This window comes from Protopterus annectens, chromosome 7.part0 (genome assembly GCF_019279795.1).
Source record: "Protopterus annectens isolate FY-2018-M chromosome 7.part0, PAN1.0, whole genome shotgun sequence".
Taxonomy (NCBI): Eukaryota; Metazoa; Chordata; order Ceratodontiformes; family Protopteridae; genus Protopterus; species Protopterus annectens.
In genome coordinates this window covers 258954661-258979492 of record NC_056739.1, presented here as the reverse complement: position 1 = coordinate 258979492, position 24832 = coordinate 258954661, and positions in this window count along the sequence as shown.

Below are 24832 nucleotides of genomic sequence, written 5' to 3'. Positions count from 1 at the left end.
CAATCTGAAAACTCTATCATGTCAGTCTTCATATAGTCCAGGGAAGTACATCTCAGGTCATTAACACCCACATGGACTATGACAAAGTCATACTGGTACTTGTGATTCAATGTCCTGAGTGCATGTGCAATCTGGTGGACCCTAGCTCCTGATGTGCAACTGACCATGACTGTCGCCTTGCTCAACCTGGTGAAGGGGGCATCAGTGTGTTTCTCAAAAGTGCAGTCACTAGATCCCTCAGTGGCCAGTATATTAGGTTGTGTGGCAGTTTGTCTTAAGTGCTCAGAGACTTGAGACATTGTAAGATGTACCTGTATGCATCCTGGGGGATGTTGTCTTTGTAGACTGTTTGGGAGGTTGCTGAAGGCAGCCTTTTAGGTTTGAGTAGATCGCATTTAAGAGCCTCAGCATATATGAGTTTGTGTGTCTGATCCGTAGTAGGTGTAGTGTGTGTGTGTGTGTGTGTGTGTGTGTGTGTGTGTGTGTGTGTGTGTGTGTGTGTGTGTGTGTGTGTGTATGTATTATGTCTGTTACTGGCAACCTGTTTGGAGACACCAGTGTCTGTATATGAAGCTTTTCCTCCAAAGGCATAGTATAAGTATATCTCTCAAATACTGTGAAAGTCTGTTTAAGAATAAGATGGTTATTAGTAAACATGTGACAATTATTACATTGTCTCAGGTTGCCCATTTTCACCAGTCTGGTTACAGAGATAGTAGGAAAGTGTACATTCATAGCTGTGAATCCTCTTTTTTATGATCTTAAGAGAGTTAGGCAGGTCTAGGATTGATCAAGAACAACATCCTTGTGGTAATGCTTCTCAGAAAGCAAACTAGATGCGCTACACTCAGCTAGATACTCGAGAACATAGCAGAGGAAGGTTTATATTGACAGTTACAAATCTAGGTGCCTGGTTTTATACAGGGCACTGCAATCCACTGCTGCACAGATCCATAGGGATTATTAGAGATGAGTTAGAGAGGAATCCAATCAGTAAACAGTAAAAATGCAGTGTATATATATATATATATATATATATATATATATATATATATATATATATATATATATATATATATATAAATATATTTATATACATATTATATATATATATTTATATACATATTATATATATATATATATATATATATATATATATATATATATATATATATATATATATATAAGGTTCATATCCTGCAGCAATTCACAATTATCCCATTAATGTGAGTGATAATACAAGATTGAGGTTCCCAGGATAAGTAAAATGCAAACAGAAAAAAAATGCAGTAGAACTGCAATAAAATGAGGTTCAGATCCTGCAACAATTTGCAATACTCTCACTACTATGAATGATACTACAAGACAAGACTAAGGTCTCTAGACTAACTAAAATACAAGTCAGACCAATGCAGTAGAAATGTAATAAATGAGGCTCAGATACTGCAAATATTCATAATTTTCTCAGTTATACTACAAGACGAAGGTTCCCATACTAAGTAAAATGCAAGTAGAAAAAATGTAATAAGTGAAGTTCAAAATTCACAGTTCTCTCACTATGGTGAGTTATACTACAAGACTATCATCCCAAACCAAATAAAATGCAAGCAGAAAAATGCAGTAAAAATGTAGTAAATGCAGCTCAGATCCTGTAGCAAAATTCACAATTATTTCACTATTGTATATTATACTACAAAACTAAGGCTCCCAGACCAAATAAAACACAAAGAGTAAAAAGCACTAGAAAGAAAAAACTATGCTCAGATCTTGCAGCAACTCACAGTTCTCCCACTCCTGTGAGGGCTACTACAAGACTAAGGTCACAGACCAAGTTAAAAATGCAAACAGTTGACTTTTAGTTAAAACACCGAATATGCAAAAGAGAAAAATTACACAATTCAGATTAACATTCTGAATATTGCATTAGTCCAATATCTCCACTAATACTAGAAGCAGAGTCATAAATCTTCACCAGCATGTTGCAGGGTCATGTTTATAACCCAGCAACCTAGGCCTCAAGAACAAATTTCGCCTGCATGCTAAGCAGTGCAACTCACTATCTTCCTTTAAATAAAAGTTATATGGATTAGAAGTGTATCCACAAAATCACTCTAGGACTAACTGGTATGGGTCTACTGTAGACTGGAGATGGATACTGGCAAGGTGTGATGGTCTTAAGCCTTAGTGGCTTTGGAATATCTATGGATCTATAATGCTTATTTGTTTTTATTATATGTATTTATATTGCCTGTTACTGTCCCTTGGGTTATGGCTGTTGTACAGCATCTTACATGTTAGCAATTGTGTGCTCAGATTGTATTAATTTGGTGAATCTTTTAACATTTTTCAACTGATCAATGCAGTGTACCATTGAAAGTATTTTACTGCTGTATATCTATCTACTTGCCCAGTCTCCTTTCCGTCTTTCCTATATAGAAGCATGAACAGTTCGAGCATAATGCTCCGTACACTACCATTTTAGAATTACAGTTCAGTTTATAATTAAGGGTATAAGTCTTGTTGTTGATCACCTGTTTATTACCTGTCTTAATATATTTACAATAATTGCAACAACCGCAACCAAAAGTCCCTTTACCTTTCACATTAGAGCCTCGACTCTCTAAGAGTACTTTTAAGCTTTTACCCCTCCTATATGTTATTTTGAGGGGGGAATTAAAAATTGGATAACACTTTTTATCATATAAAAGTGTAGTCCAGTTTTTATATAGAATATTTTTGATGGTATTACTTTCAAGGCTAAATGTCGTGATAAATCTAAATGGTTCACCCTGAGTACTAACAGTGGGCCCCTCCCTACTAAGATTATTCTCGGAGTATACAAGTGCCCTCGAATCTGAATCACTGTCAACTGGTATGCCATGGATATTTTTTACTCTTAAAAGGGGGATGATGGTCCCATTGTTTCTCTTCATCTTGACTTCATCGAAAATATTTTTAAGCAGATGCCTAGGATACCCCCTATGATAGAACATGTCTTCAACTAGTTTACATTCAGAAAAAAAGTCATCCTCTCGTGTAACCATACGGGCTACTCTTATGGCTTGCCCCTTGACGATAGCTTTCTTTTGGCAATAGGGGTGTAGGCTCGTAAAATGTAGGAAGGAATTACTATATGTAGCCTTCCTAAAAATCTTAGCATAAAATTGTCTATCCTCCCTATCCTTTATCAAGTTTATATCAAGATAACTAATTACAGTCTCCTGGAAGTCAGATGTAAATTTAAGGAAGCTTGTCGTACTGTTCATGTAGTTGACCAGTTCAGTTCCTGTATTTTCATTGCCATGTAGACAAATGAAAATATCATCCAGGAACCTGGTATAGTATTTGATATTATGGGAATACCAGTCCGAATTCAAGATGTGTTCAGTCTCCCAGTAGGCCATAACTGTGCTTGCAAAGCTGGCTCCTACTGGTGACCCCATAGCTATTCCGCATTTCTGCAAGTAATAGTCATTATCAAATAAGAAAAAGTTATTAGTAAGGATTATGTCAAGTAGAAATGTAACCAGGTAGATTTCATTACTCGGGGCTCCTTTATTGACTAAATATAAGTTCACCCATTCCAGTCCTATATCGTGTGGTATTGAAGTGTATAAGTCCACCACATCTACTGTGAGGAAATTAAATTCCTCATTAAATTCTATTCTGTTGATTTTATCCAGAAAAGCCCATGAATCCTTACTGATCTGCATTTCATTAATTAAATATTTTTTCAAGATATTGTCTACCAATTTTGCACTTGCATAAGTTATAGAATTTCTCCCATCTATAAGTGGCCTAAAGGGGGGATTTTGTAGGTTTTTGTGTATTTTCGGTGTTGCAAAGAAGACAAGTATTCTAGGCCATTCAGTTTTAATGTAGTTATACATGTCTATGTCTATATAGCCTTTGATAAACAAGTCACTAAAATAGCTTTTCATCAATCTATAAGCACGATTGATCTCATTCACACTAACCTTTTGGTAAGTGTCATTATCGAACAAGGTGGAAACTCTTCGGATATAATCATAATGATCAAACAGAGTGAGCCCCCCTCCCTTGTCTTGTTTTATTGCCCTCACATTTAACGTTTTAAATAATTTGAGAAAATCCTTTTCTTCGACTGTGGTGTTAGGTTGATTATTGTTCTTATTATTATTCATGAAAATTTTCTCCTTTTTATTCGCCAAACACCTCAAATCTAGTTCCATAATGTCCTCAAATAACTGGAGGGTTGGGTCCAGGGGGGGTTATAGTCACTCGGGATATGATAAATAGAACTAGTATGATCTGATTTACCCAAAAGTAAGTGTAAATTGAGTTTTCTGACAAACAATTTCAAGTCCTTAATACTCTCCACTAAATCCATATGCTGGTTAGGGATAAATGTATAGCCCTTAGCCAGCAGCTCTACAAAGCAGGAATCTATGTCCAGACTTGAATAATTATATAATTTACTGGCAACCTGTTTGGAGACACCAGTGTCTGTATATGAAGCTTTTCCTCCAAAGGTATAGTATAAGTATATCTCTCACATACTGTGAAAGTCTGTTTAAGAATAAGATAGTTGTTAGTAAACATGAGACAATTATTACATTGTCTCAGGATGCCCATTTTCACCAGTCTGGTTACAGAGATAGTAGGAAAGTGTACATTCATAGCTGTGAATCCTCTTTTTTGTGATCTTAAGAGAGTTAGGCAGGTCTAGGATTGATCAAGAACAACATCCTTGAGGTAATGCTTCTCAGAAAGCAAACTAGATGCTCTACACTCAGCTAGATACTCGAGAACATAGCAGAGGAAGGTTTATATTGACAGTTACAAATCTAGGTGCCTGGTTTTATACAGGGCACTGCAATCCACTGCTGCACAGATCCATAGGGATTATTAGAGATGAGTTAGAGAGGAATCCAATCAGTAAACAGTAAAAATGCAGTGTATATATATATATATATATATATATATATATATAGTTTCCTATGAAACCGTCGAAGTAACATTACATCGACTCTCGGAACATCGAGACTACTACATCGAAAGCTGAAATCAGTGAAAACAAAAACCGTCGAGTTAGAGAACATCGAGTTTACGGAACATGTATTACCATGACACATAAATAGGCATGTTTCCTTTTCAGTTTCGATATGTTGGAACTCGACGGTTTTCGTTTTCGCTGATTCCAGCTTTCGATGTAGTAGTCTCGATGTTCCTCGAGTCGCATGTAATGTTAATTGTTTTTTTGAAAAAACCATATATATATATATATATATATATATATATATATATATATATATATATATATATATATATATATTTATATACATATTATATATATATATATATATATATATATATATATCTATATATATATGTATATAAGGTTCATATCCTGCAGCAATTCACAATTATCCCATTAATGTGAGTGATAGTACAAGATTAAGATTCCCAGGATAAGTAAAATGCAAACAGAAAAAAAATGCAGTAGAACTGCAATAAAATGAGGTTCAGATCCTGCAACAATTTGCAATACTCTCACTACTATGAGTGATACTACAAGACAAGACTAAGGTCTCTAGACCAACTAAAATACAAGTCAGACCAATGCAGTAGAAATGTAATAAATGAGGCTCAGATACTGCAAATATTCATAATTTTCTCAGTTATACTACAAGACGAAGGTTCCCATACTAAGTAAAATGCAAGTAGAAAAAATGTAATAAGTGAAGTTCAAAATTCACAGTTCTCTCACTATGGTGAGTTATACTACAAGACTATCATCCCAAACCAAATAAAATGCAAGCAGAAAAATGCAGTAAACATGTAGTAAATGCAGCTCAGATCCTGTAGCAAAATTCACAATTATTTCACTACTGTATATTATACTACAAAACTAAGGCTCCCAGACCAAATAAAACACAAAGAGTAAAAAGCACTAGAAAGAAAAAACTATGCTCAGATCTTGCAGCAACTCACAGTTCTCCCACTCCTGTGAGGGCTACTACAAGACTAAGGTCACAGACTAAGTTAAAAATGCAAACAGTTGACTTTTAGTTAAAACACCGAATATGCAAAAGAGAAAAATTACACAATTCATATTAACATTCTGAATATTGCATTAGTCCAATATCTCCACTAATACTAGAAGCAGAGTCATAAATCTTCACCAGCATGTTGCAGGGTCATGTTTATAACCCAGCAACCTAAGCCTTAAGAACAAATTTCGCCTGCATGCTAAGCAGTGCAACTCACTATCTTCTTTTAAATAAAAGTTAGATGGATTAGAAGTGTATCCACAAAATCACTCTAGGACTAACTGGTATGGGTCTACTGGAGACTGGAGATGGATACTGGCAAGGTGTGATGGTCTTAAGCCTTAGTTGGCTTTGGAATATCTATGGATCTATAATGCTTATTTGTTTTTATTATATGTATTATGTATTTATATTGCCTGTTACTGTCCCTTGGGTTATGGCTGTTGTACAGCATCTTACATGTTAGCATTTGCGTGCTCAGATTGTATCTTCAACAGTTTCATAGGAAACCATATATATATATAATATCAATGATCAATGCAGTGTACCGTTGAAAGTATTTTACTGCTGTTTGTTTGTGCCCAAGATGTCAGTATATAAAATATGATTGGCAATCTGTCATTTTAGCTTCTTATTTTAGGTATTACATGTAAACTGCATGATTTGTGTGTTGCAAATATGTATTTTGTATTTTGAAGTGGTTACCAATGCTACCTCACCATTTAGTTCTCCAGTTTTTGCTTCTCATTGAAGGTATTTTCTGTTAGGCATCTGTATGTCTTCTGCGTCACTATGTATGATTTTGGAATCTGCTCCATTTTCCTCTAACATCCCAAAAGCATGCTATAGGTGGCAAACAATCCCCCAAAATAGCCATAGTTGTATATGAAGAATGTTGTTGATTGTGTAAAGTCTGCTTATGAGTGCAGCCATGTGTAACCAGCTTGGTGGAGATGGGCATCTTGATGCACATCAGATTGTGAAAACCACACACAAAACACACACCTCACATAATTCACAACATACTCAAAACACGCACCTCACATAATTCACAACATACACAAAACACACACCTCACATAATTCACAACATGCACAAAACACACACCTCACATAATTCACAACATACACAAAACACACACCTCACATAATTCACAACATACACAAAACACACAACTCACATAATTCACAACATACACAAAACACACACCTCACATAATTCACAACATACACAAAACACACACACCTCACATAATTCACAACACACACAAAACACACACCTCACATAATTCACAACATACACAAAACACACACCTCACACAATTCACAACATACACAAAACACACACCTCACATAATTCACAACATACACAAAACACACACCTCACATAATTCACAACATACACAAAACACACACCTCACATAATTCACAACATACTTATAGACTAATGTATTCTAAGGCACTTAAAAGCAATCTTCCCAAATAACAAAGATCCCATTGTCAAAGCTATGCCTCAGCAAGCCCAAACACCCTCAGAAGAAACAACACCTAACACTTCACATACTGTCACTCTCACTGGAGCCTTAGACACTAAGCCCCTAAGGCAAGCAAACACTTAGGACTGTTGTTACAGGCAACTCCATTGTAAGATATACTAATGCCCCCTCTTATCAGGCTGAGCAAGGAGAAGATAATTGTTAGTTGCTTATCTGGAGCCAGGATCCACCAAATTATGCATGCACTCATGTCATTACACCACGGATACCAGTAGGATTCCATCATAGTCCATGTAGGTGTAAATGACATGAGATGTACCTTCCTGGACTATATGAAGAAAGACATTATGAAGCTTTCAGACTGTACACATGTCAGGCTGATATGAGCCTATCATTGAGAAGCATATTACCGTCACCAAGGATGATTCCCCAGTATAAGCAAAAAATGATTGAGTTCAACAACTGTATTTATGGCTTCATTTTAAGGGGATGCAGCCTTTGTTAGCTCTGGAGGACATGGTTAATAGATCATGTTGGTTTGCTGAAGATGGTCTGCAGCTCTCCCCTCTAGTCTTTTGAATATTAGCCAAAATGTAATCCACCCCATAGTGTCTCTTTTTAGGCAATGTCAGATTGACAAAATATTGACATAGCAAAATCTCAACTCACCTGAACCTCAAGGTGTTACTACTTAATGCCAGGAACCTAAACAAAAAAAAAAAACTGCACTCCCTCCAAGCCCTCCTCACACTCGAGAATTTAGACATCTGTGCAGTTACTGAGAGTACCCCGGCATTGTAAGGTTTCAGTGCCTTCCAAACTTTTAGACCAGTAGCTGTACTTTGGCAAAGGAAGTTCATGCTTATTGAATCTGGGGAATGTCTTTGAAAAGGTCACCTAGGCAATGGATGAGGGGAAAACATGCATACTGGCTACCTAGATCTCACTAAAGCATTTCATTCAATACCCCACTCAGGCTTTGCTAACAAATTTATGAAACTAAGTATAAATCACTTCATAACATGCTGGATTGCTAGCTGGCTCACTGATAGGACCCAGAAAGTTAGAATCAGTGAGGCCACCTCCACCACGAGGCCAGTCACCAATGGTGTCCCCCAGGCTCTCTGCTGGGCCCACTCCTCATTGGCGTCTACTTCTCAGATGCCAAAGCTAATGTCAAAGGCCTCTGGCTTACCAAGTTCACAGATGAATGCAAACTGGGAGCAGTCATTGAATACCCCAGGATGAGAACACTCTTCATGAAAGTTTAATACAGACAAATGCTTGGTCAAAGCCATGGCTTAAATCTCAATGCCAGGAAATGTGTTATACCACCTTTTGGGAAGTATATTGCCCCAGTAACTATGTCATTGATAAAACACCCTTAAAAGTTGCTTCACTAGTCATGAATCTGGGAACTCATGTAACCTAGCCTTCCACCAACATGTGTCCAAGGTAGTAAGAAAATCCATCTATGTTGCTCAACTTACAAGCAAAGGCATGGCATCTAGGTCCAGAGAAGTCATCATACCACTGTACTTGGTGTTCATCAGACCCATCATAGAGTATAATGCCCCCTTTGGTAGATACCCGACCAGACACATGCAGCAACATGAATGTCCACAAAGGTTCCTTACAAAAAGAATACATTGAATAAACAAAATGTCCTGCTCTGATCACCTCAAACACTATATCTTTACTCAGTATCATACAGACTTCTGAGACATAATCTTTGGCTGGCATGCAAAACATCCCTGTAACCTCTTTTCATATGCCTTTTGCACATTTGCAAAGCAAACAGCATGAGAATTATTAGATTAAAAGAGCTACATTTTCTTTCCGATATAAATAGGACACAATGGAGAGACAGATATGTTTCTCACAGAATTCCAATTCTCTGGAACATCCATGTGAAGCAGAGTTCCTCCTTATTGCCATTTAAGTGTACCTTGAACCAATGAAAGGATAATCAGAAATTCACCCAGTCTGGATCCTATGTCTCTGATGGATGTCAGTAAATCATCACCTATATAAATTAAATTTGTGGGTCACATTTGGATTGCACAACTAGGTTTATAAGGGGCCTAGTGGTCATTAGCCTAGTATACACCTATGAACCTATGGATCATAGCTTAACAGTATATAAGCAGTAAATTCTGTTTAACTATTCAAAGCTTCACACTTATTGCCTAGTTGATAATCACCATGTATTTGGATAGAAATTCTGTAATTTTCTGAATATGAACATAAATGTGAGTGCTGTGTACATAATTTCTGTCTAAAAAGATGCATGCACATTGTATATTGTTTCTGATTGTGAATATTGGTACCATTTCTGAATGTGAAAAATAAATTACTTTGTCTTTTATTGGGGCTACTAGTAAATTTCGGACTATAAAGTTCGAATTTCTTATGGTCGAGACCATAAGATCAAACTTGTGAAAGTTCGAAATTTAAATAAAAAAAATAAATAAAAATAATTTTTTTATGTTTTTGCTGGGGGGCAAGCCCCCCTGCACCCCCCATACTCCCTGCTAATTAAATATGCCAACACCAAAATCACACTACCGCAAGGAAAACAGTAAACACACCTTTCTGCTCTGTACAGTGATCTCCATTTAAACTGTTCAAACTTTCACAAGTTCAATCATATGGTCTCGACCATAAGAAATTTGAACTTGCGAAAGTCTGAAATTTAGAAGTAGACCCCTTTTATTATATATGTACACCTTGTATTCGGCCATGATGGGAAAGGGCGATGTGAACCAGTTCCACTCACCCACTTACCAAATGAATAAAAAATAAAGGGTCCATCACTAGAACATTGTAGGCCTTTTCTGCTGTTACTAAGTACACAAAGGAGATGTAAATATAATACAAGGAAATAAATAAGTTAATAAATAAGCAACTCACTAACCTACTGACTAAATAACCAGACATTATTTATTTCTTTGTTTGTTTGGTTGCTTATTTGTTACGTGCATAAGTGGAAAAGCTGACAGGCTTTCCAGATTTGATAACTACTGAAACCAAAAACAAAATGTGCACAGGAAAATAGGCTGGTATTCGTACTCCAGGGCTTAGCAAATGAGTTATGGTTATCTGTGAATTATGGCACTACATATATATGAAAATAAGGTCAGCAAAAGGTATTTGTGATGAAAATGGAAAAGGAAACATTTTTTTTTAAAACACACCCACTTTTCCCAAAAGAGTAAGTTGTATAAATATTGGCATTAAGAACTTGTGAATTATTTTGCAAAATCATAAGTGGGTGTTACTTTTTTTTTGCTTATTGCAGGGCAAGTACAGTCACTCTCAAAGTGTTTTAGGAAAGCTGTAGACTATGCAGCAGCAGCTAAAATGATTTTTTTAAAAAGGAGTTTATACTTTTTTATATAGGAGTATGCTTTTATGGACACCTTGAAGGTTACATTAAAGAATAGAAAAGGGGTGATAGGAAAGAATGAAAAAGGGGAAGTAAAACATAGTGGGGAACACAAAAGGGGAAATATCAAGAGGGTTTATGCTGCAGGAGATGGGAGAGGATGGGCACTATATTTTTGTCTGGGGATACACCTCCCCTATTTTTTCAATTATTTTATGAGAGGGTAATATGGGTGGGAAATGGGGAAGAGGATAAAGGAGAAAGTGTAATGGAACAAGGGTTTAAGGTTTGCTTGCTGGTATCCCAGTCCACAAGGCCTCAAACATATCCACTGCCAAATGGTGTTGCAGTGGTAGACCCGATGTTGAGGAGGCAGGGGCCCTTGTTGGCTTGGTGGTTGGCACCAGATGGGAGATCATGTCTTCTGCATGCTGAAGGCAGGCTTCAACTGTCTGAAAACTCCTGTCCACTACCTCTATCAGTACATCCTCAATGAAATTCAAAAGCCCCCTTTCTGTGAGGCTTGCCAGGCTGCCATGTTCCGGTGTGACTATAGAACTGGTGCCTCCACTCCAACCATGCAAGGACTTCCCCGGGCAGGCAGAGGATGAGCATTCCCTAGCCTGGGAGGTACAATTCTGGTTTGCTCGTGAGAGATTTAAACTTGTAAAACAAAAAAGAAAATAAATGGCAGAGAAACAAAATGAAAAAGGAGAAACAAGAAAGGAATGCATAAGCAAAATTAAAAGAACAGAGAGAAAAGGATGGGGAGAGACAAAACAGAAAAAGCACAAAAAATCCACACAACACTGTTTATATGCAATTTAAAACAATACTGAAATACTGCAGTAAAATCTTTATTGAGGTAAAATGTGTATAATAGAAATGCTTCTACATACAGTGGGGGTTGGGATTTGGGATGTGATTTTGTGCTTTACAATACTGGTAAGATTAGTGCTTATGCACACTCATGTTGAACTGAAATGGCAGGGGCTTTTGACTTTTTGAAGGGGTGTATCTTTCTTTTAAATTATTTATTTTATTTTATTTAACATTTGTTTACTGGAATGTCTGATTTGGAATGAAGCCAATTTTCAGCCGAGGCCCAGGGAGAAACACTCCAGAAGTATGTCTTTATAACTGTGCTTGCACTTTTTTATGTGCTTGCAATACTTACAATGTTTGTGTCTTTCGGCTTTTCCCAGTTAGGGGTCGCCACAGCAGAAATCCGGTCTGCTAATGATTGGTAGTTGATTTTTACGTGCCGAGTTACCAGCCCTGACGCACAACCTTCAACGAAGGTATGCCCATTCACACATGTCTCCATGCAGATGACGCTCTATCTGAGAATTGAACCGGACAGTGTCTTACTTTGAGGCGACAACGCTACCACAGCACCACCACCACGGATAAAATACAGTACCAAAAAACTTATCACAATTAGCCAGGTTAAAAAATAGGGCTAGAAAACGTTTCTTGATCTATTACATTTTTAGTTGCATTTTTCTTTTCATGTGCAATGTTATAATATTTTCCTTGGGAGTAATACAGAAATCAGTTCTAAAAATATTTTTTCAATTTTATTAATGATTTGTTACACATACTACAAAGAAGTAAGACAAAAATATTGTCTTGGACATGTTGTACTAGAAGATTCCATCAGTTGCTCTAATCTACTCTTTTTCTGCTGGCTGTTATATATAATTTCTTCCTCAGTTAAGATTAAAAGAGAGAGGGCCAGTCTTGTTTACCTGTATTTAAATTTCATCTACATGCAAATAGAAATATGTCTGTATTCCTTTGCAAACATTAACTCATTTTTTTTCTTTGTTTTTTTTCTTTTCACAAGCATATGCATACCTGTATGAATTAGTACAATACTGTACTGATGTTCTCTTTCATTCAAGAGGATAATGTTAAATATTAAATGAATCTTGAACGGTGTCATCAAAATGCATGTAACACTGTGTTCTGGTATAACTAAAAGTACAGATGCTGAAATGTGTCAGTTCATGGAAGTGTGCACTTCCTCTTCAGTTGAAATGTGTGATTTAATATAGCAATAGTCCAAACCAAAATTTAGCCAGCACATGTACAGTGGGTCACAATCTTTTTAATGTAAAAATAGAAAAATCCATTCACATGAATCAAACCGGTTTCGGCTAATGCCTTCTTCAGTGATATAAACAAAAGTATACAGTTGCTAAAGAACATGAAGGTTTATATACAGTGCCATCTTTTGTGTGACTATATAATTGGATGGAAATTAATTCAAAAATGTTCATTTAGTCCTGGTGGGATCAACCCCCCCCCCCCCAATTTGACTATCCACTTTTTTTCTTTATTATTCAGTATTTCATGTAAAGTGGCTTTATCATTCCTTCTATACCTGATACAGCCAATAACAGTAAATCCAAAGATCCCAGTAGCATGTTTCAAAATATGTTTGTATGAAGCACTAGATTGCTTTTTATTTCGAATATCGCTCTGATGTTCCCCTATTCTAAACTTTAAAGGCCGTGAGGTCTGACCCACATAAAATGCCATACACGTACATTTAGCTAAATAGATGACCCAACTGGTATTACAGTTGGCAAAAAATGAAATGTTATAAACAATGAGCGAATTGTGGCTACTAAAGCTATCTGTCTTTAATATTCTAGGACAATATGTGGTGTCCACATGGGGTGCATCCCACCAGTTTGTGTCCTGTGATTGTTCTTTGAGTTAAAGACTGTTCAACCTCATTCCATTTCTTATAATGAATAAACAATGAGTCCAAAGAACGGCCCTTATGGAAAGAGAAAGAGCAATTCTCATTCAGATGTTCCCTAAGTTTGATATCTGACTGTAAAACATTCCAATGTTTACCCACAATATCCATAAAGATCCTGATGTTTCTGCCAATTGGTTCCTATCCTGTTGATTGGCAAAATGACTGGCTCTGCAAATATCACCTGCTCTATATCCCGTTTTTGAATCTGGTAACCAGGTCCTGTCTATACTGGCTATACATGGAGGAGCTGGAACACATTCTTTTGATCCTAAGAAATTGTGACTTAGGAATATTCCTGATGACATGTTGTGGGTGGAAACTAGTGGCATGTAAAAGTGTATTAAATTGTGGAAATTTTCTGAAAACCTCACTTTACAATGTGTCTGTGCTAGTTCTTCTTATCAATACATCCAGGAAAGTGATTTCCTGTTTGTGAAAAGTTATCTTGAACTCAATGCCCCACTTGTTTTCATTGAGGTATTCCACAAATTCTAATAAGAATGCCACATCGTCCTTCCACACCAGCCAACAGTCATCAAGATATCTGTGCCAGACATCAATTTCATTTAAAAAATTTTGACTATTGTCATAAATTAAATGCTCCTCCATGCAAGCCATGAATAGATCTGCATAGATGGGGGCAAACGATGCCCCTATTGTAGTCACTTGAACCTGCCAGACACATTGCTGTTGATAATAGAACATATTATGTGTAAGTACCATCTCTGCCATGCACACAAGAAGAGTGTTAAAACCTGGTTGGTAAAGATTGACTCTATCTAGCCAATATTGTAGGGCAGTAAGACCTGTCCAGTGGGGAATGCTAGTATATAGAGAGGTGAGATCCAAAGTACACAGAAGCTAGTTGGCTTCCAATTGCATCTCAGAAATGATGGCTAGAAACTGAGTAGTGTCCTGAATCCTGGCACGAACCAATCCAAGCAAAGGTGTAAGATATGTAGTAAGATACTCTGAAAGCAGCTCTGTTAATGAGCCTCTGCTAGAAACAATAGGTTGGCTAGGTGGTTTATCTGGATCTTTATGGAGCTTAGGTAATAAATATAAATATTGTTGTTTAGGATAATCTACTTTCAGCTGGTAACTAATGTCCACAGATATGATATCTTCCTCAACTGCCGAATCCAGAAACTGATCAATATCATGTTTAAATTTTGATGTTGGATCAAGTGGCATAATCATGTAGTGTCTAACGTCAGATATCTGCCTCTGTGCTTCAGCATGGTATTGCTCCCAATTTTGAATGACAACCACCCCTCCCTTATCCGCTGGCAAAATCACTATGTTTTTATTCAATCTAAGTTTATGAATGCACCCCCATTCCTCCCTGCTGATGTTATCTTTCATAATGTTATATTTGTGAAAGTTTAAATGTAAATTTTTGAGTACATTATTTTGGAAGGCTAAAACAGTGGGTGACATAGGTGGTTTGAAAGTTGATGGTCTAAATTTAAAAGGTCTAAAGTCCATGTTGTCATCACCGGTCTCCTCCGAATCCTGAAAATATCATTTTAGAATGAAAATACAGCAAAAGTTAGTCAGATCCTTTACAAGGAACTGTTCTGGTACACAGAAACCCAGTACAAAACTGAGACCTTTATTAAGAACTTTAATATCAAATTCTGTAAATGTCAAAGAAGAAATGTTATGTACATTGTCATGAAACGTGTCTACATCTTGGTCATGATATCCAAAATTCCCCTAAGATCTGGTGGTGCCTTTGTTTTTGTGTTTCCTCCCCCTTTTTTTTTTTGATTTGGGCCTAAGGGGCACCCCACTTCCAAATCATTCCCAATATTGTTCTTCTTGGGGACTGGAGACGTACTCGTGTGGCTATCTTCCCAACCTGTCTTGGAAGATGAATCCTCCTCAGAGGTAACTGATTCTCTATTCCGCTTTTTCAGTAGAGATTTGGTTCTGACTGGCCTAGGCCCTTTAAGAGTCTGACTGGAGGTCAGAAATTTAACCTTCTGGTGAATTTCAAAGGGTTTCCTTCTATTGTAGTCATCCACATCTCTACTGAACTTTTTGATTTTTTTGTCTTTCAGAATTTTTTTAAATTCTGAAAGGTCCTAATTAAGTTTGTTAATGCAAGAATTATAACATGACAAAGTCATGTACTTCTGAAACCCCTCACTTATGGTGAGTACTACCATTCTTTCATAATGGGCTGCCAATACATTCACAAAGCCCATAGAGTCTTGTTGCTGCACTTCTAGCCATTGATCTAACAATGGGTGATCCGGTTGTGATACCATAGGTCGTAACCTGATCCTAAGCCCTCTAGGTACAATGTTCATCTGTTGATAAGCCCTAAATAATCTGAGATGCTATACATTACTTCTCAATTATTTCATTTCTCTAGTAAGCTTGACAAAAGCTGATTTGTACTCCTGACCAGGATCCTGGATTGCAGAACCATTGTTGCCATCAGCTGATCCCAACCCAAAAACTCCGAGAGCCTCAGAATCCGAGGAGAGACTACACAATGTATAATCCAATTAATAATAAGTAAATTATATAATGTTCAAATTGTCCAGGCACAAAATGCTGCACTTGTATAAGGTGTGAGGAGAAAATATTTTATATAAGATGTGGTAGAACATTTTTATAGCACCTGATTTCTCCTTGTCATCACAAATTTAACAAACCGGGTTTTCATCCCAATAAAAGGTAGATGGCATAGGTTGCAAAAATGGGTATTCACCCCAATCCACAATTACCAGAGGGATGCAATAAACAGCCAAACCCACCTGTGAAAACACTAAACGGTGAGTAATATGCTATGTGTCCCTAAGGTACAAAATGTGGCATTATCAACCAACACACCCTAAGCACAGCCATTAATGCACCTCCCCAAGGACTAAAAATATCAAAATTATCGTGTATAGAATCACCTTAGCCAAAATAGGACAAATGTTATGAGATACCAAAAAGAGAAAACTATATGTATTTTGGTCAACAATGGGTCCGGTATCCAAATTCAGTTGGTCAGTGAACAAGCAATGCTTTGTACATGGTTATGGCAACATTAAGCACAGTAAAAGGTTCAATTGTGACAGCAAGGGCATTGTTTATGTTGCATTGTTTCAATCCTGTACTTGTTTTTATATTGGCAAGACCATTAGACAATTCAGGTACAGGATGTAGCAACATAATTATGACATTGGTAAAAAGGATGAAAGGAATGCACTTTTTAGACACTTGAAGAATTTTCCCACACATTCTTTCAAGTTTTCTGACATAGACAGTGTTGTGGTGGACCCTAGAGGTGGTCCCCGTGACATTTTTCTTGAATTTTTGGAGCTTAAATGGCAACTGAAATGTAATGCCTCTTGCTTTCCTGGTCTTAATGATATTATTTCTATTTCCGGTTTGTTGAAGCTCAAATCAGTGTTTGCTATTTAAATATTTTTAAAGTCCATTCATGTTTTGTATGTTATTTTCTTGTTAGGGTTTTCACAGACATAAAATATATACAATTATATATATAATTATACATACATATATATATATATATATATGTATATATATATATATATATATATATATATATATATATATATATATATATATATATATATATATATATATATATTAATTTATATATATATATATATATATATATATATATATGTTTTTCTATGCATATACACTTTTTTACATTGATATTAAGCAGTATTTTATTAATTGTTTTAATATGTGTTAATTAACTCATTAGGTTGGGGTTTCTGGGTATTTAAGCTGACAGTTGTGATTTTTGTAACATTCTGATGAAGTCCAGCTATTTGGCGGATGAAAGCGCTAAATATATTAAACTGTGTTGATTCAACTTGCAGTTGCCTTTTTTCATTAGTATATAGATATATATATATATATATATATATATATATAGATACAATCATGACATCCCTGTACAACAATTAGGTACAATATAAATGAACATTTGACAAAAGCAATGCTACATGGATTAACATTCCTTCAGGTGGCAGTCACCAAAAACATCAAAATAGCATTGAGCAAACATTTTTCAGACCCAATAAATCATAAGGAAATAAGACATTAAAATAAGCATTCTGCCATGTAAACTTAACTGCTGCCACTACACCCTCCTCCCTGCACAAATATTGATAGCTTCTGATGTCAGAATTTATTTTTTATGAAACTAAAAGTAATCTGATGTGCAATATAACAGAATAAAGTAAGAAGAAATGGGATATATGAATGAAAGCATTATATGCATTTGCAATTCATTACCTACTCGTTGTCAGTATTGTGTGCTGCTTTATAGTTAACAAATGATGAAAGCAGAAGTTATTTAATACAGCAGACAAAATTGTGAATTATTTTTTGTTTTGATTTGATGTTTTTCAACAAGTGTTTGTGTCTAGAGGTAAGAGGAGAGGGTTGTCTGTATACATGAGGCAGTTGTGACATTGCCTCAGGATGCCCAATTCCACCAGATGAATTGGAGAGTACACCTGAAGCTGATCTCTGGACATGCTTGGAAAAGTAAATTTCACTTGTCTTGCGGACAGTCGAGGGTCTTATGCTGCACTGTAATAGTGCTGTCTAGGAGATTTGGAAAATAATAGTGCTGTCTAGGAGATTTGGAAAATAATAGTGCTCTCTAGGAGATTTGGACAAGTGTTGATTTGGGTTATGCAAGTGCTGCAATAAGAGCAGTTGATCTGAGGCACTTGAGTTGAGGCTTGCCTAATTCTAAGGGAAAATTTGCAGTGCAGACTTTGTGGAGCCAGGAATAGTATACCCCAGCTAACCGGCGCTGCCCGACGCTGCTCTATGCGCAAGACCGCACAAAAAGAGAGTTGCAGGGTTTTAAGAGAGAGAGATCAAGGAGTTTGGAATTGACCCAAAATGGCCAATAAAACTACAGTTTCTAGACAGTAACCACTCCTACAAGGAAAGGCAGGCTGCTCAGTGTTAACCACTGCCACTGGTGAACACAGAGACTTCCCTTTAGCCCAAGTAAGCACTGGCCTCCAAGAAACTTACAAACAATTAAGAACAACAACTCTGTAACTGAACTTTTTAAATTATAGAAAGTGGGAAAATAGCAAGATTTTTTTGTTTGTTTTTGTTTTTGTTTAAGGATAGCAGAGGCACACAAGTAGCAAACTAGTCAGAACAGTGCAATAAATGACCCCAACACATGTGTGCTAGGTCAGAGGCAGGTAACATGCAATTTTAAGAAAAAACAATTTTAAATTAAGTGCAACACAAAAAATGCAATAAACAGGCTCTAGGTATGTTCTAAATACTGTTTCTAACACTGATATCAACTTTTGCAAGCAAGGCAACGCTGAAAAGTAGGCAGCAATGCAGTTTTTCTAAGAAATAAATCAGAAGAAAATACTTAAAATCTCAAAAGTGGCTCCTTTCTTCTCTCAGCATTTTCTCCTCTTGGTAGGTGCTTCAGCAACAACTATCAAGCCTGGAAAGATGCCAAAACCACGCGGTTGCAGGGTTTTAAGAGAAAGAGATCGAGGAGTTTAGAATTGACCCAAAATGTCCAATAAAACTACAGTTTCTAGGCAGTAACCACTCCTGCAGGGACAGGCAGGCTGCTCAGTGTTAAACACTGCCACTGGTGAACACAGAGACTTCCCTTTAGCCCAAGTAAGCACTGGCCTCCAAGAAACTTACAAACAGTTCAGAACAGCAACTCTGTAACTGAACTTTTTTTTAAATTATAGAAAGTGGGAAAATAGCAAGATTTTTTTTTTTTTTGTTTAAGGATAGCAGAGACACACAAGTAGCAAACTAGTCAGGACAGTGCAATAAATGACCCCAACATATGCGTGCTAGGTCAGAGGCAGGTAAAGTGCAACTTTGAGGAAAAACTATTTTAAATTAAGAGCAACACAAAAAATGCAATAAACAGGCTCTAGGTATGTTCTAAATACTGTTTCTAACACAGATATCAACTTTTGCAAGCAAGAAAATGCCGAAAAGTAGGTGACAATGCAGTGTTTCTAAGAAATAAATCAGCAGGGAAAACCACATTTCAAGTCGTAGCCTGTTATTGATCGCCCACCATGTCCCCAAGATGCTCACTCAGCATTCCTTGAGGCATTGGAAAATATAAAGGTCCTACCCAACACCATAATTTGGGTGATTTCAACTGCCCTGGTATAGACTGGGTGAACTACCAAAGTTCTAACGCCTATGTCCAGCAGTTCATAGAATTTATAAATTCAAATGCCCTTAAACAACTGGTATGTTCTTCCACTAGAGGAGACAGCATATTGGATTTAGTCATCACAAATATAGGCGCCCATTGTACCACACCCGTTATCACTCCCTCTCTGGTCAGATCAGATCACAAACTGATAAGCCTGCTCGTCCTCACCCTTCCACCTCCCCCAGTCAAAGAAACCATTGTAAAAAACTTTCCAAAGCAAACTTCAAACTACTTGCATCAGAAGTGGAAAGCTTCACTATTCCCTTGCAGAAGGATAATGATATCCAGGATGCAGAATCCTACACCAAGGCACGGTATATACATCTTCAATATTGCATGGACCGTGTTATCCCAAATAAAACCAAGACTCCTTCCTCAAGCAAGAAGAAACCAGTCTGGTGGACCCCGGCCTTAAGCAAACTATACAATAAAAGGAGGAGACTTATACAAAAAAAGGCCAAATCTCAAGTAGAAAAATCATCCCTGATCAGCATTAGTAAGAAATTGAGGGCCCTCATCAAGTCAACTAAAGCCAATTTTGAAAAGAAAGTTTCCAAGGATGCTAAGGATAACCGTAAGGCCTTCTATGGTTACATCAAAAACCTAAATGGCAATGCTCAGGTCTGTTCTGAGCTAGTACAAAATGGAGCAAAATACACTGACCCCACTGACATTGCCAACATCTTGGCTGATAGGTTCAGTGCAAATTCCCCCCCACCACCACCTACAGGGCCCATTACTATTCCAGGGGATTGTGTAACTCCACTTATTACTGATACGTCAGTTAACAAGGCTCTATCTAAAGCTAAAAACACTGCCTCCATTGGACCAGATGGTGTCCCGGGCTGTGTCATATGCGAGCTCCAAAAAACCCCGCATCTGAATACCCTGTTCAGTCTCAGCCTCTCAACAGGATATGTGCCCATAGAATGGCGCACAGCAACGGTGGTTCTGCTGCACAAGGGTGGGCCCACAACCAACCCTGGGAACTATCAACCAATAAGCATGACCAGTCTGATCTGTAAGGTAATGGAGCGAATCATTATGAAACTCATAAATGGAGAGATTGTGAACCTCCAAACACTTGACCCCACACAGTTCGGCTTCGTCAAGGGCAGATCATGCCTCCTGAACCTGGTGGACTTCCTTGAGACAGTTACTCAGGCTATAGATAAGGGAAAGGAGGTACACACGGCTTACCTTGACCTTGCTAAAGCATTTGACACCATTCGGGTATTATTGATAAACTCACCAACCTGAGCATAAACCCTTACATCACAAGATGGATCGCAAACTGGCTCTCAGACAGATCCCACAAAGTAAGTGTAGCGGGATCTATGTCTGAATCTCTAAGGTACAAAATGTGGCATTATCAACCAACACACCCTAAGCACAGCCATTAATGCACCTCCCCAAGGACTAAAAATATCAAAATTATCGTGTATAGAATCACCTTAGCCAAAATAGGACAAATGTCATGAGATACCAAAAAGAGAAAACTATATGTATTTTGGTCAACAATGGGTCCGGTATCCAAATTCAGTTGGTCAGTGAACAAGCAATGCTTTGTACATGGTTATGGCAACATTAAGCACAGTAAAAGGTTCAATTGTGACAGCAAGGGCATTGTTTATGTTGCATTGTTTCAATCCTGTACTTGTTTTTATATTGGCAAGACCATTAGACAATTCAGGTACAGGATGTAGCAACATAATTATGACATTGGTAAAAAGGATGGAAGGAATGCACTTTTTAGACACTTGAAGAATTTTCCCACTCATTCTTTCACGTTTTCTGACATAGACAGTGTTGTGGTGGACCCTAGAGGTGGTCCCCGTGACATTTTTCTTGAATTTTTGGAGCTTAAATGGCAACTGAAATGTAATGCCTCTTGCTTTCCTGGTCTTAATGATATTATTTCTATTTCCGGTTTGTTGAAGCTCAAATCAATGTTTGCTATTTAAATATTTTTAAAGTCCATTCATGTTTTGTATGTTATTTTCTTGTTAGGGTTTTCACAGACATAAAATATATACAATTATATATATAATTATATATATATATTAATTTATATATGTATATATATATATATATATATATATATATAAATATATATATATTTATATATATATATATATTAATATATATATATATATATATATATATATATATATATATATGTTTTTCTATGCATATACATTTTTTTACATTGATATTAAGCAGTCTTTTATTAATTGTTTTAATATGTGTTAATTAACTCATTAGGTTGGGGTTTCTGGGTATTTAAGCTGACAGTTGTGATTTTTGTAACATTCTGATGAAGTCCAGCTATTTGGCGGATGAAAGCGCTAAATATATTAAACTGTGTTGATTCAACTTGCAGTTGCCTTTTTTCATTAGTATATAGATATATATATATATATATATATATATATATATATATATATATATAGATACAATCATGACATCCCTGTACAACAATTAGGTACAATATAAATGAACATTTGACAAAAGCAATGCTACATGGATTAACATTCCTTCAGGTGGCAGTCACCTAAAACATCAAAATAGCATTGACCAAACATTTTTCAGACCCAATAAATCATAAGGAAATAAGACATTAAAATAAGCATTCTGCCATGTAAACTTAACTGCTGCCACTACACCCTCCTCCCTGCATAAATATTGATAGCTTCTGATGTCAGAATTTATTTTTTATGAAACTAAAAGTAATCTGATGTGCAATATAACAGAATAAAGTAAGAAGAAATGGGATATATGAATGAAAGCATTATAAGCATTTGCAATACATTACCTACTCATATTGTGTGCTGCTGTATAGTTAACAAATGATGAAAGCAGAAGTTATTTAATACAGCAGACAAAATTGTGAATTATTTTTTGTTTTGATTTGATGTTTTTCAACAAGTGTTTATGTCTAGAGGTAAGAGGAGAGGGTTGTCTGTATACATGAGGCAGTTGTGACATTGCCTCAGGATGCCCAATTCCACCAGATGAATTGGAGAGTACACCTGAAGCTGATCTCTGGACATGCTTGGAAAAGTGAATTTCACTTGTCTTGCGGACAGTCGAGGGTCTTATGCTGCACTGTAATAGTGCTGTCTAGGAGATTTGGAAAATAATAGTGCTGTCTAGGAGATTTGGAAAATAATAGTGCTCTCTAGGAGATTTGGACAAGTGTTGATTTGGGTTATGCAAGTGCTGCAATAAGAGCAGTTGATCTGAAGCACTTGAGTTGAGGCTTGCCTAATTCTAAGGGAAAATTTGCAGTGCAGACTTTGTGGAGCCAGGAATAGTATACCCCAGCTAACCGGCGCTGCCCGACGCTGCTCTATGCGCAAGACCGCACAAAAAGAGAGTTGCAGGGTTTTAAGACAGAGAGATCAAGGAGTTTGGAATTGACCCAAAATGGCCAATAAAACTACATTTTCTAGACAGTAACCACTCCTACAAGGAAAGGAAGGCTACTCAGTGTTAACCACTGCCACTGGTGAACACAGAGACTTCCCTTTAGCCCAATAAGCACTGGCCTCCAAGAAACTTACAAACAATTAAGAACAGCAACTCTGTAACTGAACTTTTTTTTTAATTATAGAAAGTGGGAAAATAGCAAGATTTTTTTGTTTGTTTTTGTTTTTGTTTAAGGATAGCAGAGGCACACAAGTAGCAAACTAGTCAGAACAGTGCAATAAATGACCCCAACACATGTGTGCTAGGTCAGAGGCAGGTAACATGCAATTTTAAGAAAAAACAATTTTAAATTAAGTGCAACACAAAAAATGCAATAAACAGGCTCTATGTATGTTCTAAATAATGTTTCTAACACTGATATCAACTTTTGCAAGCAAGAAAACACTGAAAAGTAGGCAGCAATGCAGTTTTTCTAAGAAATAAATCAGAAGAAAATACTTAAAATCTCAAAAGTGGCTCCTTTCTTCTCTCAGCATTTTCTCCTCTTGGTAGGTGCTTCAGCAACAACTATCAAGCCTGGAAAGATGCCAAAACCACGCGGTTGCAGGGTTTTAAGAGAGAGAGATCGAGGAGTTTAGAATTGACCCAAAATGTCCAATAAAACTACAGTTTCTAGGCAGTAACCACTCCTGCAGGGACAGGCAGGCTGCTCAGTGTTAAACACTGCCACTGGTGAACACAGAGACTTCCCTTTAGCCCAAGTAAGCACTGGCCTCCAAGAAACTTACAAACAGTTCAGAACAGCAACTCTGTAACTGAACTTTTTTTTAAATTATAGAAAGTGGGAAAATAGCAAGATTTTTTTTTTTTTTTTTGTTTAAGGATAGCAGAGACACACAAGTAGCAAACTAGTCAGAACAGTGCAATAAATGACCCCAACATGTGCGTGCTAGGTCAGAGGCAGGTAAAGTGCAATTTTGAGAAAAAACAATTTTAAATTAAGCGCAACACAAAAAATGCAATAAACAGGCTCTAGGTATGTTCTAAATACTGTTTGTAACACAGATATCAACTTTTGCAAGCAAGAAAATGCCAAAAAGTAGGTGGCAATGCAGTGTTTCTAAGAAATAAATCAGTAGGGAAAACCACATTTCAAGTCGTAGTCTGTTATAGATCGCCCACCATGTCCCAAGATGCTCACTCAGCATTCCTTGAGGCATTGGAAAATATAAAGGTCCTACCCAACACCATAATTTGGGTGATTTCAACTGCCCTGGTATAGACTGGGTGAACTACCAAAGTTCTAACTCCTATGTCCAGCAGTTCATAGAATTTATAAATTCAAATGCCCTTAAACAACTGGTATGTTCTTCCACTAGAGGAGACAGCATATTGGATTTAGTCATCACAAATATAGGCGCCCATTGTACCACACCCATTATCACTCCCTCTCTGGTCAGATCAGATCACAAACTGATAAGCCTGC